This window comes from Papaver somniferum, chromosome 2 (assembly GCF_003573695.1).
Source record: "Papaver somniferum cultivar HN1 chromosome 2, ASM357369v1, whole genome shotgun sequence".
Classification (NCBI taxonomy): Eukaryota; Viridiplantae; Streptophyta; class Magnoliopsida; order Ranunculales; family Papaveraceae; genus Papaver; species Papaver somniferum.
Window position 1 is genome coordinate 192,739,324 of NC_039359.1, and position 18,233 is coordinate 192,757,556.

Sequence of the window (18,233 nt, forward strand, 5' to 3'; positions counted from 1 at the left end):
ACTCCGTTATCTTCATTCGGTTCGAGATTTCGGGAACTCTCCATATCTCCATGACTCAAATAAGAGTGTTATTCATCAACATGCTGCTCATATACAATTACTTCCTCCTGGATACATCAACAACGATCATCATTATTTCATCCAAAGGCGTGTTACACTGATTAGCTTGAGGAGGGAATACTTACGTCAACTTCCTCGTCAGTGTTGTATCCCTGAATTATTCGATCAGGAGCAAAACGAAGACCATCAATAACAGATGGAGCAAAATTCTGAAACAAATTAACAATATTCTTTTAAGATCCTGATCACAGGGACGAAAAAGTCGCAACAATGAAGAAAAGTATTAACAACTCACCAAAGAAGCGGCAGGAGACTGTATATCGTTCGGGATCATCCTATGAGATGTCTTGCTCCTGCCTTCTCCTCCTTGAGGAATTTCTTGAATGTTTGGAGAGTTTACATCAACTCGAAATCTCACAGCACGGCCATCCTACCTTGGAGTCCACAATACAATTAAGAAGCGTGATTGGCGTACTTTGGCTAAAATTATGAAAAAGGTACTCACATGTGTCGCATTTGGAGACGTCTTCCTTTTGTCGCCACTAGAAAGATATCTCATCCTGGGTCGATCAGAGATCATGTCAGAGGAAGGGAACTCTCGAACTGGGGACTTAACATCCATTGCAAACTCATACACACGCTCAAGTTGCTGATACCAGAAGTCTATGTAACCCGGAGTCACGAAATTACCACGATCAGAGTATGGGAATAAATACTCACTTCCCTCCACATGAGTGCAGTCCAGATTAGTTTTCAAATACTCAATTGATGGTTTGTTCATTCGGTGACCCGGAATACACTGACCAACACCCATCTGTCGAGCCGCTCTATCAATATTGTATTCTTCTACCCGGAATTCTCCATTCATTACTGATATCAAGAAACCAGGAGTATAACTCAAGACAAAAGATCTCTCTCCTTCACTCAGACCAGCACCAGTACTCAACGTGATATTCTCGTCAGTATTATTGAAAGTGATCAACTGTGAGAAAAGAGAAGGAACCGACACCCAGGGGCAAAAATTGAACTCGGACTCAATGTCCAAAACGTCAATAATGCATATCTTGTATTGTGGTTTCTTTATAAACCAGCTCATGATCCTGGAATTATTCTTCTCAAGGAAGGAGTGACGAGTGTCGACCTTGGGGCCTTGCAAAATACTGCGGGGAATTGGGGCGTAACTCTCGAGATGCTCCCACATCAAGGCTTGGAGGAACATGGTATTGTCATATGTCTCGACTTTCATGAAGCCATCAGAAATACTGGAGTCTATAACTAGAGAGTCTAAATTGGCGAACAACGAACCCAAGAATAGACTGCCAATGGGAATTTTCTCACCTTTGGCTTCAGCAAGTGTCCACAATCTTCAAAGATATCCCTGGAAAGCCACTGGCATAAGAAAGCAGCAATTGTTAAAGCGCCATCAACCGGTTCTCAGGAATTCTATCTCTCGTCCACCAATGTGATAACCATTGAGCATAGAAGGATGCGGGTGACTCATTGAATTCGTGCATCTTGGCCTCTAATATGTTAGATATCTCCTTCTCCTCTGACGAAAGCTCTTCAGGGAAATTACCAGTAATTGGAAGGTGCAACAAAGCAACTACATCTTCTAAAGTAATGGTGAATTCTCCCCATCTTCATATAAACGTGTGAGTAGGAACACACCAACGGGCGAGCAAGGATACCATACCTGGTATATCATGGTTGATGATTAAATCTCCAGCAGCTTGAATGGCTCGTGTTACCTTGGCACTACCCAATATGGTCCTAACACGGCTATGACCCAGCATATGTCTTGCCCATCCAGAGAAATGCATCAGGGGCTTTCGTGAAAGCTTGAACTCCACATGAGAAGCCGAAAAGTGTTTTCCTTGCAAACAAAACCGGATTACTGCTTGAGTAGATACCAATTTATGCTAAGTAGTGCTCCTGGGATTTATTAACAACCGAAACGAGGAGCCTAAGGGACGCTTTTCAGGTCTATATAGATACGTAAAGAAATTATCCTCAACAGTTGGAATGTTCTTAGTCTTGGGACTTCCCTCTTTCTCCTTGGAAATCTCATAATCATCATTTCTGGAGGAACCATCACCTCTAGAAGAGGCGTCTGTGGAAACATCCTCTCTCGAAGAAGCATCATCTTCAGAAGGCGCTATGGGACTGAGCCATTTTCGCAAAGTTGCTGTGACGTCCATACAAAAATTTCATCAACAAAATTGAAGCAACAAGACAATTACGATGCTCATATCACGAACTTGCTCGTTATTTCAAACCTGCAAGTCGAGCATAGAACATATTATTCAAGAGTCAACACTGACTTTTCGAGAAACTATGAATATTTCACATAACTTTCCATGTGAACATTCGATGATTTTTACGTGTACATACACTATAAAATCACTAAACTTACACATACACTACGAATTCATCGACTCATGAATTATTTGCTTTCAACAAAACTTGATTTATATTCAATAAATCGAGCATCCGTCTATGAAACGAGGGTATTTTCTATTTTTGCAAAAGTCTACTTATTTCAAACAAAATTTCGAAAGTTCTCAAACAAATTTTCATCATGAACTCCAGATCTTTTTGAAATTCCTTTAACCCTAAGGATCGTTATTTATTACTTATACGAACAAACCTACGTTCCTAAAAGTATTTGCAAAGCTCATGCTTCGAAAAACAAACTTGGGTTTTCATGAAACCTAATAAACAAAACTTTTACTACTGCAACTAGACCATGTCTACTCAAAAGTTTATGAATATCTTTCATGTTAGGGATTTTTGCTCGTTCCTTCAACTAACGAACAAACGGGCATATACATACGTTTTCTAAAAATCCTTCATAAATCCTACGCATGCATGCAACCATGGGGTTTTTGGTTTTATGAACAACTCATCAATCATAAAACCTACAGTAAAAAAAATAAATTCGGACTTACCTGGTCGGCTCCGGTCGGAGCTTGGCCGGATGTCAAACGGCGATGATCGGCGGCGACTAAAATCCGGCAAATTTTTTTTTCTTCCCTGCTGCAACTCGCGTGAGAATGGTGAAGAGAGGAGGTGCTTGGTCGACCAAAATAAAGAATTTTAGGGCTTCTCCCCTTTTATATCAAATTTATTTCCAAACCTAATAAAAACATGAGTTTCCTTTTTTGGGCTTAGGCCCATATGTCCTAAACCGACCATATCTAGGCTTCTCAACACTCAAATCAGCAGTTCCTCATCTCTCAATGATCACGAGATGACACTATGTCTTACTATCAGGGTCCTTATCTGTGCATTTGCTCGTACATGACACCATTGGAGCAAATCGAGGATTTTGAGGCACACCTTTGTAAATTGAGTTCAACCACCGATCTCATCGATTGAAAATCACCATTTAATGCATTACTGAGGAACATGAATGTTCCCCACTAAGCAGGGGACTTAATGTTGATGGTGGATTTTCAACAAAGGGCAAAACCGTAAAATCTTGAGGCATGTTTTTGACACGTCTTTCAGGCATGCAACGATTCATATTTTACGAAGCCATGATGAATATGTTTTCGAAAATCCTCCACCAGCTGAGCGTTCGATCCATGGCATTTCGTCGTGACCTCTATGCAGAATAACGTATTTGGGCGGTTCTCCGTAGATTGAGAACTTAACGCCTTCAGGACGTCGGTGATACTTACTGTTCCCTGACTGCAGGAGAGAGACCCACGTCACATAGAAGAATAGTTGGGCGGCGGACGCCTTCAGGACGTCGGTGACACTCACCGTTCCCTGATTATGTGGAGAGAATGTGCATAGATTCAGGCAGTTCTCCATAGATTGAGAGCACTAACGCCTTCAGCTCATAAACAACATCATGACTCCCTGACTATGCACCATTCAGAATAGATGTGACGCTTTAACTGGCTAATATCTTTTCTTCAATAGATTAATTCTGCTGCGACATTCACCACTGAATTCCCAGAATAATATATTATTGCTCCTATTCCATGGTTGAATCCACGGCCTGATCCCAAGGAATAGCAATAACAATTGCTCCTATTCCATGGTCGAATCCACGGCCTGATCCCATGGAATGGCAATAACAATTGCTCATATTCCATGGTCGAATCCACGACCTGATCCCATGGAATGGAAATAACAATTGCTTCGATTCTATGATCGAATCCATGGCTTGATCTCATAGAATGGCAATAAAACAACTGTGTTATCTCATTACTCCGATTTCGTGATCGAATCCACTGATCTCATGAAATGGTAATAGATAATCTTAATTACTCTGATTCTATGGTCGAATCCACGATCCCATTGGATCGTAATGCTTGTTTTATTAATCTAAATTCGTAGTCAAATCCACAGCTGATCATGCGAATTAATAATGAACAACTATTCATTTTTATTACTCAGTTTCATGAATTATTCTCCACTAAATTCATAGATTAGTAATAAATACTCAACAACCGGGCATTTGGACCATCACTGAGTAAGCCCCACAAAAACGGTGCGAGTGTACTCGGCAATGATGCATGACTGAGCACCCGGATGCACGAACGAGTGTCCAAAAATATGAAATAATGAGGAATCCTTCGCAAAACAGGAGAAAACAATGAATATTAATAAAATAATAAATACGCCCAAGGCAGGGCCCACCAGCCGTCCGGCCGTGCCCTAGCCATGGTCGGTCCATGCCTCTCCCATTATTTTCCTTATTTTTTGTTATTTCGTGAACTCACGAAAACTCCTTGGTTTTAACAACTTTCCTTGTTTTTGCAAAACCCGTGAATTCTCCATAACTTCGTGGATTCACGAAATAATATTATAAAATAAGGAGAGTTGTGCGGGATCGGGCAACCTAACCGGCCGGCCATGCCTAAGCCGTGGCCGGTCCCACACCTCACAATCTTTAGCTTTTTATAATTATTATTCCCTAATCTCACGAAACTCCTCTGTTTCAACAAAAACTCGTGGATTCTCCATAACTTCAAGGATTCATGAAAAATAATAAAATAAGGAAAGGTGTGGGGGACCGGGTAACCTAGCCGTCCGGCCATGCCCTATCCATGGTTGGTCCCACACCTTGAAATCCCTAATCTTGCATAATTATTATTTTCCTCAATTCATGAAACTCCTGTGTTTGAGCAAAATTCATGATTTCTCCATATTTTCTCAAATATTGCTCAAATCACGAAAAACCAAAAGCCAACATAGTCGCGCGACCGGCTAGCCTCACACGGAAATTTTAAATATTAAAATACTTTCAAAATATTGATGAATTGAGCATACATGCTCACTCCAACAAAAATCGAGAATTGTCAGTCAAGATGAAACTCTTCTGAAAACTCACTACGTTGCTCGAACGCGCATCAGAAAATACTGAAACTCTCAGTATGGAAACACGGACACCACGGAAACACGTGCATGCCTCCATGACCGACCAGAGTCATTCCTAGGGCTTGCACCAAGCCGGTCCCACATGTTTTCATAATTCTGACCTAATTTGTTCAATTGCTCATACTGGGCCCTAACTCTCTCCAACCAACTGGAGAATCCTTCAAATGACCAACAACTGGTCCCGTGACCACCAAGATCCGGTCCCATGCTCTCTTGGTCGGTCCTCATCTCTCATACCTAGGTTTGTCACCTAACGCTGAATCCAGCTTGGTGAAACCTGCATTTAGTCATCGTTCTTTCACCAACTCTCAAACTGAGAACCACGGTGCGTACTCACCCGATCACTGGGCATCACATAGACGCTCATCATCCCATGTGGTCGGTCCCTCTTCACTCATGACCAATTTTCAGCAATTCACTAATTGTTGAAGGATTGATCAATAAATTAGGGTTTCGAACAAACGCTCCACGAATCACCATTCTGAGCAAGTTCAAACACAAAATTATGTTGATTCAGCAATCAACATCTATATTAATAATATTCGATAATTCACCAATATTTTTGATTAATATTTTACTGGGTCACGGCACCAGTAAATAATTCGTCGAATTGAGCAATACTTGCTCAGTTTCTCGAATATTGATCCAACCATCAATGTTCAATAATTCATCAGTAGTTTTTCGAATTGATCAACACTTGCTCAATTGCACGTCAAATTATCAATATTCAGTGTTTTGGCGAATTGAGAAACACTTGCTCAGTTGCACACCAAAATTATCAAATTCGTCGAATTGAGCAATACTTGCTCAGTTGCTCGACAAACTCTCAATATTCGTCTATTCGTCGAGTTGAGCAATACTTGCTCAGTCTCTAGTCAGTAATTCATTGACATCTCAGATAACTACATGTTCAATCCATGAATCGCCGAGCATTCACCACTTATGCTCGATTCAACAAAGTTAGACTCACGGTCTAAATCAGTCAACAACTGACCAACTAATACACGTCTGCCTTGCAGACTCCACGATTCATGAAATCTCAATCACGTCATAAATGGGGGATATCACTTAGGGTTTTGGTCTGGAGGTCTACGGCACGTGGATTCATCCACAATGAGAAATGTGTGTAAGTCGTGTAAACGGTTGAAGGAGTTAGCAAAGTAGTGGGTGCACGATCAGTCAAGTCTCCGCACGATATGGAACTGACTTTACCACGATCTCCCACTTTCCCACTCTTTCACTCAAAAAACCGTCACACTTACAGGGATCAGTGGTATATCATTCTTGCAATATAAATAAGTCTAAATCGAGGACATCAGGATAGGATCAATAGAATATCATCAATCATTGATTATCCTTCAACAAATCAATATAAACTTATTCATAGAACTCAACTTCAGAAGTTCAACAATATTGCAGAAGCCTTCAACACACCCACAATCCTTGATCATCACTGATCCCACACAACTCTCAGCTTTCCTCATATAGATCAACCCATCTCCCTCTTTGCGACCGAATTGACTCTGGAACGGCTATTGTATTGGTTTAGGCCGGAGTCATACATATTGATTTCCCGAATCTAAGCACCTCCTTTGCAGCGGTGCATCTGTGTGAGGTTTAGCAGTTCGCTCGGTTGAGGAGTCTCGACAGCACGCTCGACTCTCCACTTTCCTAGAAAACCAGCAAACCGTTTTTCCCATATATATCAATAGTAATCTTTTCAGCGTGAATCCATGCTCGTCTGAAGGACATTTCATATCCTGGATCTTCCTGATTATGCGAAACTTGGTTTCTGTCTAGGTTGAAATTATGTTCACTCTGAGAGTGATGTAGCCATAAGTATTTCCGAGTGTTCCTTAAAGGTCTCTGATTGAGATGGGATCACGAGTAGCTTCTTGTCCCTGCGGCTCTGAGGGTTTTCAGTTGAATGATGTTGATGGCGGTGTCGGCATCGATCAACATTCTTCCGAATTCATTTACTCTGAGATGGACTGTGGTAAGAAGTCCCCATTTGTGCATATCCTTGTCTGTGGATGAAGGTTCAAGGAGTATTTTCGGGATGGACAAACTCTGACACAATATAATTCGATGCTGCGATCATGTCTTTCTTTTGTGCCTTAGACACATAGAGCAATTTCACAGATATGCTCGATCAACGATTGAACTACTTCTTTGAATGGTTGTTCAGAGTAAAGGTTCTGACTGGGAAATGATTTTTTTGTACTCCTTCAATCCCCAGTTGAAGCTATTTTGGATCAAACTTCTCTTTGAAGATGTGCTTCAAAATATTGCAGTTGCTTGTTGGATGATTGATGAACCTATGAAGGCGACGGTACATGGGATTCTATACTTCTTATTCAGTTCGCTCTCTCCCGATGAATAACAATTTGATTGCACCATCTTGAGCCCAGACTTCCAGTAACCCGATGACTCCTTGAGAAGAGAGAAGTTTGAGTATGTCTGATCATTTCCCCGTTTATTGATGCCGGGTCGAGGTTTGTGCATTTCAGGATTGGTTATATTTTTTTTTTGCACCTTCAGAGGATCCTGGGATGTTGGATAAGCGCTCTGGTGATGTGTCTCGGCTTCTCGTTTGCTCCCTTCTGCAACAATGTTTGTGGAAGGTTGGAGGATGTACTGCTTGTTGACCAGACGCCTGTTACTTCGAGTCTCTCGTGGTTCCTAAGCTTTTGTAGCCTTAGTCCATTCTAGTAAAGCGGGTGCGGCAGTAACCGATCTCTTAGCCGATTCGTGAAGTTCTGAAAAGGTCTGGAAGCCTAGATTTTCTAGTAAAGCTCTATAGACCGGGATTATTCATTGATGCACAAGTCCACAAGTTGATGCTCCGTAACATTTGGATCATGGCAGTCCAGGGCTTGAACCCTAAATATTTTCACATAATCGTTAGGATGTTTGTTGCTTCTTTGAAACATCCTTCCAAGGTCAGAGAGAGAGATTTTCTCTGAAACGAAAAAATATTTCCTGTAGAAGGCATTAATCATTTCTCCCCAATTTTTGATAATCCCTGGTGTGATGTTGTTGTACCAGATGTATGGCCTGCCTTTCAAAGATTTTGAAAATTCCTTGAGGCGGACAACATGGTTATGTTCATGTTCTCCCAAAGCTTCCAGAAACCGAGAAACATGTTCTCGAGAATTACATGTTCCATCATAAAGGGTGAATGTTGGAGAGATATAACCTTTTGGTAGTGTAATCCTTTGCATAGAAACATGGTACGGAGGCTGGTGGCCGACATGTGGTGTCTTGTCTTTTCCATGGTTCTCTAGGAGACGTTCCAAATCTTCCCGAGTAATGAAATTTGATGATTCCTTTGCTTATGAATCGTCTGCATCTTTGCGGACTTCATTGTCATCCACTGTATGAACTGGAACGACCTCAGGGTCAGCATCTGAGGATGTTTATATTCCTTTTCCTTTTTCTTGAGTTTTCTCTGACACCTTGTCTGTAAGAGTCTTAAGATAATTGAATAATTCCTTCTGGGAGGCAGCCATGTCAGTCTGATTTTTGGCGAGAGTTTCTTGCACCTTCATGAGATCGCCTATGGTAGGCGGATTTTCTCTGACTGCTTCGGGATTTCGACCGAATAGAGGATGATTCCCGACGTTGGGCTGAGGGGGAGTGACACCATCACCGCCACTGTTGGAAGCATGAATGGTTTCTGGAATATCATCGTTAGTGTCGTTGCTAGTGCTAGCATCATTTGTATAAGGATCCGCAATCATGCGAGACCTGAGATCAACCATCTTGTGAAAATGTGAGATTGCAACCGAGAGAATAATCTCCCATTGTGGTCGCCAATTTATAGATGGGGAAAAACGATTTGCTGGTTTTTACGGAATTGAGGAGACAACCTCGCGGAGGAGACTCCTTGAACCGAGCGAAATTCTTAACCTCACACAGATGCACTGCAAGAAGGGAGTGCTTTAAGTTCGAGAGATCAATCTGTAGGACTCCGGCTTAAACCAAGACAATGGACGTTCCAGAGTCAATTCGTTCACAAGAGAGGATGGGTCGATCTGTAGAAGGGAAGCTGAGAAATGTGTGAGATTAATGGTGATTGAAGATTGTAGGTGTTTTGTGTATTCTGTGTAAAGAAATAAGATAAGCTCTGATTGATTTAATTTTCTCTATTGAGAGTGATTGCTCAGACATTGAGTTGTTAATCTCGTGTTGTCTGTTTGACGAAAGATTGTCTTGTTCCTACAATCATGATTCAGAGACTTATTTATCTTGCCAGAATTGTAAACACCTTGATCCTATGAAGTATGACAGTTGCTGAAGTCAAAGAGTGGGGAAGTGGGAAATCGTCTCAAAACCAGTTGCTCATCGTGTGGAGACTTGGTTAATTTTCCACCCACTACTTTGCTAACTCCTCCAACTGATTGCACTACTTGCTCACATTCTCATCGTATGTATGAACACACGTGTCGTAGACCGCCAGACCAAAACCCTAATTAATATCCCCCCATGTGACACGATTGACATCTCGTGATTGTGGAGTCAGTTGCTGACTTTATGGGACGATGGGTCCTTGTATTGTTGAGTCGAACGTGATTTGCAAATGTTCTGAGACTCATGAATTGAACATGTCTGTTGAGACAAAGGTATAATTATGTTGATTTTTAAGGTGAGAAAATGTTGCTCGTATGAGCAAATGTTGCTCATTTGATGAATTATTGAATATTGATAGTTGAACCAATATTCATGGACTGAGCAAATATTGCTCATCTGAGCAAATGTTGCTCATTTAATGAATTATTGAATATTGATAGTTGAACCAATATTCATGGACAGAGCAAATATTACTCATCTGAGCAAATGTTGCTCATTTGATGAATTATTGAATATTGATAGTTGAACCAATATTCATGGACTGATCAAATATTGCTCATCTAAGCAAATGTTGCTCATTTGATGAATTATTGAATATTGATAGTTGAACCAATATTCGTGGTCTGAGCAAATATTGCTCATCTGAGCCAATATTGCTCATTTGATGAATTATTGAATATTGATAGTTGAACCAATATTCATGGACTGAGCAAATATTGCTCATCTGAGCAAATGTTGCTCATCTGATGAATTATTGGTAGCAGGACCAAATAAAATATTAATTTATAATACTGGAAATTGAACCCAATATAATTAATTAAGATGTTGATCACGGGATCAACGTAAAATTATTGGTGTTTGAATCTGCTCAGAATTATGTTTTGCAGAGCTCTGGATTCGAAACCCTGGTTTTTGATCAATTAATGATTTATTGAAAATCAACCACAGAGTGAAGGAGGGACCATCCACATGGGACGATGAGTCGACCATGTAACGCACAGATGCTCAAATGAGCAAAATACCAAAGTCTCCTGAAGACCAGTTGGTGAAAGGATGATTAAATGCTGGTTTAATTACTTATTAAAATAATGCTCGTATGAGCGTTAGGTAGTAAAACCTGATTAAGGAGAGATGATGGACCGACCAATGGGTCATGGTACCGGCTCTTGGTGGTTGTGGGACCAGCTCATGGTCGTTTGAGCAAACTCCAAGTTGTTTGAGAAGAGTTTGGACCCAATATGATCAATTCAACAAATTAGGTCAAAATTACTGAAACATGTGTGGACCGGATATTTGCAAGACCTAGGGCCAACCTTGGTCGGTCAAGGAGACATACCCGTGTCACCATAGTGTCCGTGTCTCTGTCCTGAGAGTTTCGATATTTTCTGATGTGCGTTTGAGCAATATTTTGAGAAAATATGAAGGATTCAGGGTTTTGCTGAAACTGGGAAATCTTCATGAGATGATAAATAATAATTAATAAAATAGGGTATTGCAAGGTGTGGGACCGGCCACGGCTAGGGCATGGCCGACCATCTAGCAAGCTCGGTCCCGCAGCACCTTTCCCAATTTTATGTATTTTCCCTGATGTGAAGAAAATACCATGAAACTGAGGAATTTCATGAGGTTAGGGAATTTCCATGAGATTATGGAAATAATAAAATAGGGAGTCATGAATTATGGGACCGGCCACGGCTAGGGCATGGCCTGCCGGCTAGTGGGCCCGATCCCGCGACACCTTTCCTAAATTTTATTATTTCTTTGATACGAGGAAACACCATGAGACTGGGGAGTTTCCTTGAGACGAAGGAGATTTGTTCAAATGAAGGGATTTTCATGAGATCAGGGAAAAATAATGCAATATGATAAAATTGGGTGTGGGACTGGCCACGGCGTGACTGGCCGGCCGGTGGGCCCAGTCCCATGACGCCTTTGCTAATATTTTTTATTATTATTTTTCTTCCTATTTTGCATAGGTTCATCGTTCCTTCGTGTTTTGGAATGCTCGTTCGTGCATTCAGGTGCTCGTTTGCGCATTATTGCTGAATACACTTGCACTATTTTAGTCGGGGCTTACTCGATAGCTGCTCAGACACCCGTATATTGAATATTTATTACTAACCCATGGAATTCTGCTGGGAAGAACCATTAATTGAAGTAGCGAAATATTATGAATAATTGTAGAATATTTTCCAGGGATTCAATTAATGAATCCAATAATTTAGGAATAATAAATTGGTGACTCTATACTAGTACGATCGTCTAGGAGCATTAATTATTCAGGAATGGGATGATATGAGCTTGTTGAAGCATCATATTTCTCTTTTATATAGTGAGGGAAAACATTGTTACATACTGAAGACATTATTGCTATATACTAGCAGGCAAGCTGTCTAGGAGCCGTCTAATCTTTCAATTCTATATAGAAGTAATTACTGAAACTGCTCAGTATTCATGAGACATATCGTTGCCTCGACTGAGAGACTACACATCTACATATACTCTGAGAGACAGTATTCTCAGTCAGAGATTCTTGTGGCATGAGCTTTCATGCTTCAATGAGAGACATGAGCCTCAATACTCATCTGATTGCTAGATCAGGAGCATGCATAATTATGGTTTTACGATTTTAGCCCTTGTCAAAAATCCACCATCTACACAAAGTCATTAGTCCATCAATGTGCATGCATAGAATCCTTATGGAAGATGATAGCAAGCCGGTACGTGATGCTCAGCATAGGCTTAATCCCCCAATGATGGAGGGAGTAAATAAAGAGATCCTCAAATTACTAAGTGTGGGGGTAATTTACCCAATTTATGACAACAAATGGGTTAGTCCGGTACAAGTGGTGCCTAAGAAATCGGGTGTCACTGTTGTTAGAAATCAAGATGATGAACTTGTTCATACAAGAGTTCAAACAGGATGGAGAGTGTGCATAGATTACGGAAAGATTAATGCCGCAACAAGAAAGGATCACTTTCCTTTGCCTTTCATTGATCAAATGCTAGAGAGGTTAGCGGGACGTTCACACTATTTCTTTTTGGACGGTTATTCGAGGTATAATTAGATTGTTATTGCACCGGAGGATCAAGAGAATACCACTTTTACTTGTCCTTTTGGTATGTTTGCGTATAGACGGATGCCATTTGGTCTTTGAAATGCGCCTGCCACTTTTCAGAGATGTATGGTTAGTATATTTTATGATTATGTGGGAAACATCATTGAGGTATTTATGGACGACTTTAGTGTTTATGGAAATTCATTTGATATTTGTTTACAAAATCTTGAACTTGTGCTAAAAAGATGCATATACACTAATCTTGTTTTAAATTGGGAGAAATGTCACTTTATGGTAAACCATGGTATATTGCTAGGTCACATCGTGTCCTCTCGAGGGCTCGAAGTCGGCAAAGCAAAGATAGACCTAATAAGGAACTTACGATACCCCACTTCGGTGAGGGAGATTCACTCGTTTCTTGGTCATGCAGGTTTTTACAGATGGTTTATCAAAGATTTCTCCAAAATCTCAATGTCGGTGTGCAAATTGTTGCAAAAAGAGGTTGCTTTTGACTTCAAAAGGAATGCAGAGAAGCCTTTGAAAAATTGAAAGAATTATTGACAACTGCGCCGATTATAAAGTCACCGGAGTGGAGTTTGCCATTTGAATTGATGTGTGATGCAAATGATTACGCGGTTGGAGCTGTTTGGGGTCAAAGAGTGGACAAGTTGTCCCATGTGATTTACTATGCATCTAGGACCCTAAACGATGTTGAAATCAACTATTCTACCACCGATAAAGAATTGTTGGCTGTAGTATTTGAACTTGAAAAATTCAGATCATATTTGGTGGGTGCAAAATTGGTTGTATATTCCGATCATGCAGCACTTAGGTACGTACTTAAGAAGAAAGAAGCTAAGCCAAGACTTATACGGTGGATTTTGTTATTGCAAGATTTTGATTATGAAATCAAGGATAAGAGAGGTGTTGAGAATACTGTTGTGGATCATCTCAGTAGACTTGTTGTTTCGGAAGAAGAACTTCCTTTACAAGATCGTTTTCCAGACGAACAACTTTTCTCAATTGAAGATTCAACACCTTGGTACGCCGATATAGTGAATTACTTGGTTACAAGGAAAGTACCTAGTACAATGTCTAATTTTCAAAAGCTTAAGCTTAAGAAGATATCCAAGCAATATGTGTGGGATGAGGCTTACTTGTGGAAATATGGTTCCTATCAAATAATCCGCAGGTGCGTACCTAACTCTGAATTCCAGTCCATCCTTACTTTTTGCCATACCTATGCATGTGGAGGTCATTTTGGTTCTGAACGTACCGCTCTCAAAGTTCTTGAGAGTGGATTTTATTGGCCCACCTTATTTGAGGATGCATATATCTTTTGTAAATCTTGTGATAGATTTCAACGAACGGGAAATCTAGGTGCTCGAGATCAAACGCCACTCACACCGATTCTTGTTGTAGAAATTTTCGATGTGTGGGGAATTGATTTTATGGGCCTTTTTGTCAATTCGAATGGAAAATTTTATATACTTCTTGCTGTGGATTATGTTTCAAAATGGGTGGAAACTAAAGCCACCCCTACTAATGATTCTCAAGTTGTTTGTGAGTTTGTGAAGGAATATATTTTCTCTAAACATAGTACACCAAGAGTGGTTATCAGTGATGGAGGCTCGCACTTCAAGAAATCCTTTCATGCTCTTCTCAAGAAGTACAACATAACTCACAAAGTCGGTACGCCGTATCACCCACAAACTAGTGGGAAAGCTGAAATTTCAAATCGTGAGATTAAATCCATCTTGGAGAAAACCGTTAACACAACATGGAAAGATTGGAGTTATAGACTCAACGATGAACTTTGGGCGTATAGAACGGCATACAAAACACCGATTGGTATGTATCCATATCGGTTGGTTTATGGAAAAGCTTGTCGTCTTCCGGTTGAACTTGAGCACAAGGCTTATTGGGCGATAAAGATGTGCAAAATGGATTATGACAATGCGGGGAAGCAAAGAAAGCTACAACTTAATGAGCTTGAGATACGTAATGATTCTTACGAAAGTTCTCGGATTTCCAAAGAAAAGACTAAGTTTTTCCATGACAAGATGATTTCTCGAAAGAATTTTGTTGTGGGGCAAAAAGTTCTTTTATTTTATTCTTGTCTTAAACTATTTCATGGTAATCTAAGGTCCATATGGATTGGACCATATGTTGTTACTAATGTTTATCCTCATGGTGTAGTTGATATAACTAGTCTCTGAGATGGGACAACTTCGAAGGTCAACGACCACAGATTGGAACCTTATTACGAAAGCATTGCGTATGTAGATATGGATGTGCTAAGATTTCGTGATTTACTCCCTCTGAAGGAGTAGTTTGGAGAATACCAAGTCGGGCTGAGGACGTAAAACTAAGCGCTAACTGGGAGGCAACCCATCGGTTTTGTATTTATATCTTTATCTTATTTATTTTTCTTCGTTTTGCATATCATATTAGGATTTCCCACCTTGACTTTACTTAGGAAGAGTCAATTACATTGAGGACAATGTAAAGTTTAAGTGTGGGGGAGTGTTTGGATATTTTGCATATAAAGTTTTTCAAAATTCTTGCATAAAACCTCCAACTTGTAGAGATTTTAGAATCACTAGCATACTTCTAGGTATGTTTACATAGAGAATTCTGACCGACATAACTGAACTTGGAAGTGTTAGGGAACTACATTGGATTTCTTGCTTGTTAAAGTGTTAAATAATGGATTTAATCATGTCGGTGATGCAAATTAGGAGTAGGGAGAAATGCATTATTAGAGTTGCTGATCAATCATTAGTGGATACTACCTATTTTCATATCAACTGAGGCACCAGACCAGATTTCTTTGTAGCTGACTAAAGAGCTTTCTTTTGAGTGTGTGTCACCGTACGTTAATTCCGGGTAGAATGGTGAGCTACCCAACCTCCCACCAATATAAGCATTACTCTTTGATCTTTTGAGTGCTAATTTTGTCAATCATGAGGGTGACATCTATAGATGAAAACCCCCTTCTAGTAGTTTGATTTCCAGTTAGCACCATTCTCTCTCTCACCAACAACAGATCCATAGAAACACCATCATCATCAACAAGGTAGCGACATCAAAATCTACAAGGAAAGTTGAAGACGTTTGAGGTTTACAAGCAACAATACAAGGAAGAGCAAAATTTCATATCCAAGTAAAGCAACATACAATGAGCAGATTTTTATATACATGTTGAAGACTTACAATACAAGGATAAAAATTCTATATCAAAGTGGAAGACTAAGTACAAGAGCGAAGAAAATCAAAAGATGAGAGTTATTGAAGTTTATGATACGAAGAAAATACAAGTTGTGAAGAGTAAAGTGGTAAAGTACTTCTTTCATGGTCTTGTTAATTTTAAGGGTTATTTGGTTTTTGGTACTTAGTTTTTGACCAAAACCTGGGTTTGGTCTAACATTTGTCCAGCCTTTGCGTTTGGTCTAAAGACCAACGTTGACCCGCGTTGACTTGGTTAGATATTGACTTCCGTTTGGTAAATATTAATATATATATATATATATATATATTTAACGCCGGTAAAGGCACCGTCAGCACGTGTCATCTTCTAAAAAATAAATGCATCTCCTTATCTTCTTCCTCTCGTCTTCTCTGTTATTCCCCTCGTCTATTGCAGAGAAGTGTGTTTGGGAGTTTCGCCGAGATTATGAGATTGAAAAGAGAGATCGAGAGCTATTGGTGGTGCCGCTTAAGGATCTGATGATCGTAGTGGTCGCTGATGGTGGTAGAAACGACATGAAGAACTGGAATCTGTTAAAGAAAAAGATGAGCTGATGATGGTAAAATTAATATGGGTTTGGTGGAGAAGGTCGAGATAAATCAAGAAAAAATGATGAGGGTTTAGTGGAGTTTCTAGACGAGAAGTTAATAAAGAAATTGGATCTGTTGTTATTGAAGTTGAGATGGGTTTGGAGAAGAAATTCGAGAGGGTGCAGTTGAATTAATGTATGAAAGGAAGTGTTAAATGGGGATTTGAGATCTGGCATGTTGAGAACATTGGATTGTAACCCGATTTCATGATTGAGGAGTATGGAGGGGTCTGTTGGCGGTGGAAGTTTATGCAGATATTGAGTGAAGAGTTGATCTTCTGGAAATTGAATCAAGAAAGAAACAAGTATGAAATTGAATTGCAGTTGAAAATGGAAAAATGTTAGACCAAACCCAGGTTTTGGTCAAAAACTAAGTACCAAAAACCAAATAACCCTAATTTTAATTTCGTTATTATTTTTGTAGTTGCAACCTTTTTATCAAAAAGAAAAAAAAAATGAAAAAAAAAAGAGAAGAAAAAAAAAAGAGAAAATACAAAAAGATTTGCATGTAGGTTGTTATTTGTTCAATAAGGCCATGGGGAAGAAATATATAAGGAAGTTTCAAGAAACAAGGAAATTGAAGAGAAAAAGTTACAAATTGTCAAAGTTTTATGAAGTTGAAGAGTTTATCATCAATAGTTGAAGACCGAAGACGAAGACCAAGAAGATGAAGAAGACGATCTAAAGACTACGTTTTTATTGGATGCTGTGAGAGTGGTGTTATCATCATTGCAATCAGATGTGAAGGTGGTAAGTACTCTCATCCTCTATTTTTAATAATAGTGGTTGATTTCCTTTCTTAGATATCATCAGAAAAAAGTCTTTATTTTCCACGATTTTGTGGAGTCTCCAGAAATTATTCGTAAGGTTTCCTTCCCACTATTCAACGTGTGTAGGATTCTCTCTTCATTCCTACCTATACACACGTGAGACCCATAAAAAAGTCGCCTTTTTGAGTGCAATTATCATAAAATCCTTTTAAGTGAGGCAGAAGTCGAGGCGAAATGCTTATTGATCGCTCTCAAACACGCGTTCTCTCATTATGGTGTGGTTATTTCTCACTCAACATTTAAGAATGAGAATATGTTCTTTGGTATTTCTAACTTCTTATTACTAGCATGCAGAAACTCTAAGTCCTCATAGCTCTTTGGATGCTTGGGAAGCTGGAACGCTTTGAAGTTGGAGCAGGTTTTGTGGGTATACCTCTTGTAAGCCCTCACGAGACTATAACTCGTCCACTAGGGACACCTAGGGGTTTAAAGGCATGTTGCATTTGCTAAGTACATCCGTATCCTAGATGACATGGAGTTGTTGTACCTTAGGTTGTTTGCTCAAGGACTAGCAAAAGCTAAGTGTGGGGGAATTTTATAAGTGCATAGTTCACATGATTTTAGTGTCCATTCCATACTTGTTTTAGTTATATTTCTTGCATATTATCCTTGTATTACTCTTGTTTTGTGTTTTATTTGTTTCTTTAGGTGAATCATCCAAATTCAATGGAATCGGGGTTGAAATATCTAAAAAGAAT